The sequence below is a fragment of the Psammomys obesus genome, unplaced genomic scaffold (assembly GCF_907164565.1).
Source record: "Psammomys obesus unplaced genomic scaffold, mPsaObe1.curated_primary_1811, whole genome shotgun sequence".
NCBI lineage: Eukaryota > Metazoa > Chordata > Mammalia > Rodentia > Muridae > Psammomys > Psammomys obesus.
This window is the reverse complement of record NW_026596100.1, coordinates 4,927,462-4,936,748: the sequence shown is the minus strand read 5'-3', so window position 1 is coordinate 4,936,748 and position 9,287 is coordinate 4,927,462.

Sequence of the window (9,287 nt, the reverse complement as noted above, 5' to 3'; positions counted from 1 at the left end):
TGTGTGTGTGTGTGTGTGTGTGTGTGTGTGTGTGTGTGTGTGTGTGTGTTGGGGGTAGGGTGGAGTGGGGTAGGGTATTAGAGAATGGCTCCAAAGAGTTCAGAGGCTGCAACAAAGTTCCGGAAGAAGAGTCTGTCAGAGAGAGGGTAAGGTAACCAATCACTAGGGAACCTGCTTTGTTCTTTTTCCTCTTCTTCTTCCTCTTCCTCTTCTTCTTCAAGTCAATAATCATTTTTTTATTTTTTTTTACAATTTATTCATTATATATCCCAATTGCAGCCCCCTTCCTTCCTGAATTCCTCCCAGTCCTACCCTCCTTCTCTCTTCTTCCCTATCCCCTTCTCTGAGTCCACTGAAAGAGGGAGTTCTTTTCCCCTTCCATCTGCCCATAGCTTATCAAGTCTCATGAGGACTGCCTGGATCCTCTTCCTCTGCCACTTAGCAAGGCCACATTGCCAGGGGGTCTTTCAGAGACTGATGCACCAACCAGGAACAGTGCATGGAGAGGACCTAGACCCCCTGCTCAGATGTAGCAAATAGCAGCTAGTGTCCATTTGGGTCCTTGAGTAAGGAGGACAGGAGCTGCCTCTGTCATGAACTTAGTTGCCTTTCTTTTGAGTTAGTCCACTGCTGGTCACCTGTTTGAGGACAAGGCTAGAGAACTGAGTACAAGTGTAGAAGCAGTGAGACATATCCAAGTCCAAACAGAGGTGTGGAAAAATGAAATGATGTCAAGTCCAAGGAGGGTAACCAAGGATGGATTGGTAACAACTGTATGCTGCTTCAGTATTAAAGACAGAGTCAATCAACCCAAAGGATCTTGGGCACTCAGGAGTTCTTACCAAACTATCTTTGTCATAAAAGCTTAGGATTAGATAACTGCTTCCAAAGAGGGTCTAGGTGAAGAAGGTCTTCTACTCTTTCTTTGCTCTGTTGTGTCCAGTAAATTCATGGGTCTAACTTTCCTATTATGGTTTAAATATGCCTATGTGCCGCCACAGTACCAATTCTACCCATTAAAAGTAACTATTAAGAGATTATGGAGTTACTTAAGGCCAGGCCTGATCTCAACTACTTAACACAGCATCCCCATTATTAAGGATAGGAGTTATCTTTTCATAGTCCTTAATTTCTGCACCTCTTTAGTAGGACAACATATTGACACCTCATGGGTGATACTTGTGACTGACTTGAGAACAGTGATTGACAGAGAACAATAACATTTTCCAGTTAGTAACTTTGATCTATTAGTGGTATGTAATACGTTTTGGTATTTTGGTATTTCTCAGAGAAAGTTACTATTTATTTCACACTGAAGTAACATGAATGTGTAAAATATTCTGTTTTATTCTAATACACAAACATGGTTAATCTTACTCGACTTAAAACTTTAAAAAAAGACTTCCCAAGTAATAGGAAAAGATAATTTGTCATTTCTACTTAGTCTAAAATTTGTTCGGAAGTATGTGTTACAAAATTATTGGATTCATTATATGTATTTGATTAAAGCTAGCAAGCTCATCCATTAGCAATAATTTGCTTTTGCTTATTTGTTTAAATTAATTACTATTTTAAGTATTTTCTAGTAATGGGAAATAGGCATATGGTTATTTAAATTCTGTGATACATAACTGCGGGTTAGGAAATGAATAATTCTTTAGTCACAAATCTCATCTAAGATTTTTTTCAATCCAATCTTTTTTTTATTTATTACTATTTATCTAAGATTTTTTTTTCTTTATTTCTTCCCTCACCAAGTGATCATTGAGCAGGCATTTGTTCATTTTCCCTAAGGGTGAAGGCTTTTTGTTGTTTCTGTTGTTGCTGAGTTCTATGGTGACCTGATAAAGAACAGTATGGTTAATTCAATTTTTCATGTATCCATTGAGGTTTGCTTTGTGACTGACTATATGGTCAGTTTTGGAGAAGGTTCTGTGTGGTGCTGAGCAAAAAGGCAAGTGGGTTACATAGTAATAGGAAGAGGGACTGCCTCTGACATAATCTGATTGGCCTGCTCTTTGATCACCTCCCTCTGAGTGGGGAGCAGCCTTACCAAGCCACAGAAGATGACAATGCAGCCATTCCTGATGAGAACTGATAGACTAAGATCAGAAAGAAGGAGAGGAGGACCTCCCCTATCAGTGGACTTGGGGAGGAGAATGCGTGAAGAAGAAGGAGGGAGGGTGGGATCTGGAGGGGAGGAGAGAGGGGCTTATGGGGGGATACAAAGTGAATAAAGTATAATTAATAAAAGTTAAATAAAAAATAAAAAAGAATAAAAAAAATTAAAAAAAGACACAGGCTAACAAAGTGGTTACAGAAACAGGATCCAACATTCTGTTGCATTCAGGAAACACACTTCAGCAACAAAGATAGATACTACCTTAGAGTAAATGGCTGTAAAAAGGTTTTTCATGGAAATAGGACTCAAGAAGCAAGCTGGAGTACCCATCGCAATATCTAATAAAATAGGCCTTCAACCAAAATTAATCAAAAGAGATAGGGAAGGACACTTCATTCTTATCAAAGAAAAAATTCACCAGGAGATCATCACAATCCTGAACATCTATGTCCCAAATACAAGGATACCTACATTCGTAAAAGAAATATTGTTAAAGCTTAAACCCACACTGATCCCAACATATTACTAGCGGGAAATTGCAACACCAAACTCTCACCAATGGATGGATTATCCAGACAGAAAAATAGTGAAGTTAACAGAGGTCATGAATCAAACGGACCTAATAGATTTCTACAGAACTTTTCACCAAAACACAAAAAAGTTATCTAAGATTTTTTTTAGATTTTTTTTGTTTGTTATTATTAGTTACATTTTATTAACTCTGTATTCCAGCTGTATCCCGCTCCCATTATTCCCTCCCAATCCCACCCTCCCTCATTCAGCTTCTCCCTGCCCCTTTCCAAGTCCACGGAATGGGGAGGACCTCCTCCCCTTTCGTCTGGCCCTGTTTTATCAGGTATCTTCAGGGCTGGCTGTGAAGTCCTCCTCTGTGGCCTAGCAGAACTGCTCCTCCCTTTGGGGGTGGGGAGTCAAAGAGCCTGCCATTGAGTTCCTGTCAGAGATAGTCCCTGTTCCCCTTACTATGGGAAACCAATTGGTTATTGAGCTACCACGAGCTTCGTCCAAGTAAAGGTTCTAGGTTATATCCATACATGGTCCTTGGTTGGAGAAACAGTTTCAGGAAAAAAAAAAAAAAAAAACCCTGTGCCCAGATATATATTTAAGAAGCGTACTATAGTTCAACAAAGAGTTCCAAGTTATGAACAATATGGTAAAATGTATTCCACATCCATGGCTTTTGTCCAAGGAAAAAGTAATCGGCAAATAGAGTTTGTTTATTATGAAGCTCATGAAAATTAAACTTTGCAACCTCTTGTTTTCTTAATATATTCATACAAACCCCATTTTTATGCTAATAAATACTAATATTCTTAAGTAATTCTATAATCATAATTTTGCCCGATTTTCTATAAATAGAGTTGTCATTAAATTTTAGGCCCACAGAACTTGGATCACCACCAGAAGTCATGGCTTCATTTGCCATGCTGCCTCTGGTGAGATTACTTTAGGTCAACCTGCAATACAAAGTGCATGGCATGTTACCTGTGCTAACCCTGCACCCAAAACCAAACCAAACAACATTAATTCTGCTCCATAAACATAATTCTTGACAATTTAAAAAAAAAAAAGTCACAACAAAATGCATTTTCCTCCTGTGATGGTTTGAATGAAAAATGTCCTGTATTTTCTCAAGTATTTGATCACTTTGTCCCAGCTGTCGGTGTAATTTAAGGGGCTGGTGTAGCCTTGCTATAAGAATTATGTCATTGAAGATGCCCTTTGAGTTCGTAGCCCCTCTTCGCTTACTATTTGCTTTCTTCGCCTTTTCTGTGGAGAAGAAGATATCATTTGTTGGGTTACCATGCCTCCTCTGCCTTTAGAGTCTCTTCCTCTGACGCATGAAGTCCGAATAAACGCTCCGCTATAAGTTGCCTTGGTCTTGGTATTTGATCACAGCACCAGAACATGGCTAATGCACATCTCGTCCTACTTTGTCTGCTACTATTCCATGGAAACCATGAGTATATTTTTTTTATTCAAAAATTAAAAAATAGACTTTGTGTCACGTAAAAGTGTACCAAAAGAATAGAAAGAAAAGTTCCAGAAGAAAGGGAAGAATTGAATATAATGTGTATCATCCATCCTGTTTCCAGAATGGGAATCTGGCCTTATTGAGATGGATACCAACAATAGTGAAACAAAGCAGCCACGGCGTGGGCATAGGTAACACTAGCCAATGCTGAAATGCTGAGGGATGCTCTTCTCTACAGGTAACTTGCCCCGATGCTTTCTCAACTGCTACTAGAGCCATTCTTCAATTTAATGGCTTGCCTATTTCTTTTTATCCCTGAGACATTGTTATGTGACTCACAAATGCTACTTAGGAAGAAGGACAATTTTCAGTTGAAAATATTTGCAACCAAGTGGGTGACAAAATTTTTATGTAGCTTATAAGACTGCAGTGCAAACATCTGAGATATGGAGACCATCATAATTCCTCTTTCAAGGAAAGTATTTTGTTACCCCATTATTGGGTTGGGTTTGGAGTTTGTGTTCTAGTAGCCATAACAAACCAGGTTAGGCTATGAGCCTTTTAGAAGCAAATTTAAAAAGACAAATTAACAGTGGGTGTGAGAGAGAGAGATGTAGCCAAAATGACTACATTAGGAAAAGATAAGTAAGAGGTCCAGGGACAACATTCCATATCCAAGCCCAGCTTCATGGACTAGGTCTGGGGTTTAGATTGAAGTAGAGACATTATGCATAGCTGAGCAGGTCAGGTACAGGTGCAGCCCTGCCAGTTATCGAAGCCTCATTATTCCATGCCCAATTCTTTGGAAAGATGACCTGAGAAGTAGTAAATCCCTTTCAAAGAAAAGTTCTGCCTCTTGCTGGTCCAACTTCAATTCTTTTTCTTCTCCCTGCATGGGTTTCCTGGAAAAATTAAATATTTTTTGTGATCTACTGTTTGAATTGTCTGAAAGCCAAAGTGAGGGCTGCAAGAATCTAAGAGTATCTTTTTTTCTTACAATCTTGCTACAGTATGACCACAAGTAGGATAGAGGTGAGCAGAGAGACTGATCTGCAAAACTGTACTTGCTCCATTAATTTCTCATATACATGTTCCTACAGTTTGACACCTATTCTCATAAGTTCAATTTTTTCCCTTTTTCTTGGCTCTACAAACATATACCTTCTAAAAATTGTGCTATATTAGGCCATGTTTAACTACTCCTTTGAGACATTCTGAGTTTTCCCTACCTATATATGTCAGACTTGTCAATGAACTGATTTTTGTTAATCTGTCTCTTGTCAGTCTAATTAACAAGAGATTTAGAAGGATAGAATAAAAATGGATTTGTAACACCCTTACACAAACTGTTGCCAAAGACTTGACTGGCAACTGTGAAAAGATGGGATTCCTTTCTTGGACCTAAACAATCCACTGAATTAGAGTCATGTTTGGCCCAACATCGAGCCTGACTCCTTATTGTGAACTCCTTATGTAGAGTTCACAATACCTTATGCTTGCTACCTACTGTCCTGACCATTTATCTTAGTGATGCTCTAAAAGCAAACAAACAAGAAACACAGGTAAACATTTTCAGTGGATTACTTGTGTGTGTGTGTGTGTCTGTGTGTGTGTGTGTGTGTGTGTGTGTGTGTGTTTGAACTAAAGTTCCTTGGAGGGATAATATCACATTTGTGTTCAAGATTTTGAAGACTGATTGATTAGAACTTCCAGATGCATGAGTTAATATCTTTGAGACAATGGGGCAAAGCCTCTGGAATGGAATGTTTAGGAACTCATGAAGAGACCACTAATTTCAACCAACCTGAAGGCTAAACTGACTACTATTTGTAATCAGCCTAACCAATGTCCCCACCAGTGTCTTCAGTAAGCACATTTATTCTGTGTTGTGTTCTGTGACTATAAAAGTTCATACACCCATTTCAGGATGCTGTACAGCACTTCAGAAATCCTGGGCTCTTATTCATAGATAAACCATGCTCTCAACTACCTTCTTCAGATAAGCTATTCCTCCTAGAGTAACAGGTGTGTGGGTCTGACAGATTTTGTTTTGATATGATTTTTTTTTTCTCAAAATGCTCAACATAAAAGCATTTATTTTCTGTTCAGGAAGTTGTCTCCTGTGCCAATGAGTTCAAGGTTTTCCCCATTTTTTCTTCTAACAGATTTAATGTGTCTGGTTTTATGTTGAGGTCTTTGATCCACTTGGACTTTAGTTTTGTGCAGGGTGATAAGTATGGATCTATTTGCATTTTTCTACATGTAGACATCTGGTTAGACCAGCACCATTTGTTGAAGATACTATCTTTTTTCCATTGTATGGTTTTGGCATCTTTGTCAAGAATCAGGTATCCATAAGTGTGTGGGTTTATTTCTGGGTCTTCTATTCAGTTCCATTGATCCACCATTCTGTTTCTATGCAAGTATCCCAATAACACAGGCTCTAAGAGTAACAATCAATAAATGGGACCTCAAGAAATTGAAAAGCTTCTTGAAAACAAAGGACACTGTCTCAAAACAAAACGACAGCCTACAGATTGGGAAAGAATCTTCACCAACCTTACATAGCCCTGACAGAGGGCTAATATCCAGTATATATAAAGAATTCAAGAAGGTAAACAGCAGAAAATCAAGTAATCCAATTAAAAAATGGGGTACAGCGCTAAATAGAGCATTCTCAATAGAGGAATATCGAATGGCAGAGAAACACTTAAAGAAATGCTCATCGTCCTTAGTCATCAGGGAAATGCAAATCAAAATGACCCTATGATTTCACCTTATACCCATCTTTATGGCTAAGATCAAAATATCAAGTGATAATACATGCTGTAGAGGTTGTAGAGAAAGGACAACCTGGTGGGAAAGTAAATTTGTACAACCACTTTGGAAATCAATCTGGCACTTTCTCAGACAATTAGGAATAGAGCTTCCTTAAGACCCAGCTATACCACTTCTAGGTATATATCCAAAAGATGCTCAAGTATACAACAAGGATGTCTGCTCAACCATTTTCATAACAGCTTTATTTGTGATAGCCAGAACCTGGAAATAGCCCAGATGCCCCTCAGTTGAGGAATGGATATAGAAATTGTGTTATATCTACACAATTGAATATTACTCAGCAATTAAAAAAAAAAAAAAAAGGAAATCATGACATTTACAGGTAAATGGTGGGAACTGGAAAAGATCATACTGAGTGAGCCCTCCCAGAAGCAGAAAGACAAACAGGGTATATACTCACTCATAAGTGGATATTAGACATATAATATAGGATAAACATACTAAAATCTGTACACCTAAAGTAGCTAATCAGGAAGGAGGACTCTGGCTAAGATGTTCAATCCCCATTCAGAAAGGCAAAGAAGATGAACATCAGAGGAGGGAGAAAACAGGGAACAGGACAGGAGCCTACCACAGAGGCCTCTGAAGGCTCTACCCTGCAGGGTATTGAGGCAGATGCTGAGACTCATAGCCAAACTTTGGGTAGAGTACAAGGAATCGTGTGAAGATAGTAAGACCTGGAGAGGACAGGAGCTCCACAAGGACCTCAACAGACCCAAAAAGTCTGCGTACAGGGGTTTTTTCTGAAACTGATACTCAGCCAAAGACCACTCATGGAGATGGCCTGGAACCCATGAACAGAGGTAGCCTATGGCAGTTCAGTATTCAAGTGGCCTCCACAGTAATGGTGACAGGGACTGTCTCTGACAGGAACTGATTGGCCTGCTCTTTGATCACCTCCCCCTGAGGGGGGTGCATTCTTACCAGGCCACAGAAGAAAATAATGCAGCCACTCCTGATGAAACCTGATAGACTAGGATCAGAGGGAAGGGGAGGAGGACTTCCCTTATCAATGGACTGGGAGAGGAACACAGGTGGGGAAGTTAGAGAGGGTGGGATTGGGAGGGGAGGAGGGAGGGAGGAGGTGCAGGGGGGTTACAAAGTGAATAAACTATAATTAATAAAAATAAAAATAATTTTTAAAAAATTTTAAAAAAGCATTTATTTTGTGTAAAACATGCAAAGCAATTAAATAGAAAAAATGTACTATTTAGTTCATATTTTCACATATAAAGCTGTTGAAAGGCAAGTGGTAACAAATATGAAGATATTGCTTGCATACTTCAAAAATTAGGTAAATTCCATCCCAATTATTTAGCTATTTATTTATTTAATTATTTAGATTCAGTGTCTTGTTTGTCATATGAACCTCTCTAAGTCTCCAAGTAGCTGGGACTCTAGACAAGCACTATCATATATGATTATTTATTTGAACTTTTAAATTATACCATATATCAAGCATATAGATACATATACAAATAAATATTTAATAAGACTTATCCCTATTTGTTTGCCATATATTTCTTCTCTCCACTCCTTTAAATCCTAGGGGTTTTATATTAGATGGTGGTGTTTTGAGGCTCTCACTTGGTATCATATAGCCTAGGGTGGATTTGAACTCACAGAAATCTTCCTGCCTTAGTGATCTCTGTACTTTGATTATATACATGAGATGCTGAGGGTTTTGAAAGTCAGCATTTGAAGTACTGGAACTCACTTAGAGAATAAGAATCATTTGTGTTTTGAACATATTTTAAATGTTTGCATTAAATGTGTTAATTTATTTAGTGGTGGGGAACTTGTCTGCCATTGTGAACTTTGTGATGTCAGAGGACAACTTACCAAATGCTGTATCATATCTCAACTTATATGCTGTGGGTCTCAGGGACCAAACTCAGGCACTTCAGTTTGCATTCAAGTGTGCTTAGCCCATGATCCGTACCATGGTCTCTGGAACTTCTTTGTTTAATTATTTTATAAAACGGGAGTTTTGTACTGTTTTTTCATGCTCAATACTTATGTAAAATATCAAGAAATATAAAAGCACAATAAAAGTATATTTTCAGAATGTAGCCAGGAAGCAATATACTCAAATATTTAGTATTATGAGGAAAATTTGTATTTATAATATTAATTTGAAATTATACTGGTTCCATGTGTTTATTCTCTGTTCTTTTTACCTTTGTTTATTGTTTTCTTTGAAATTACTAGCAACCTCAGATTTTAACTCCTTGAATTCACAATACCTGTATTGAAATCTCTGCTAGATATCTAAAGAAATGGTTTCTCACTGACCTTGTTTGTATCTCTACCTCAGAATAAAAAGTCTTG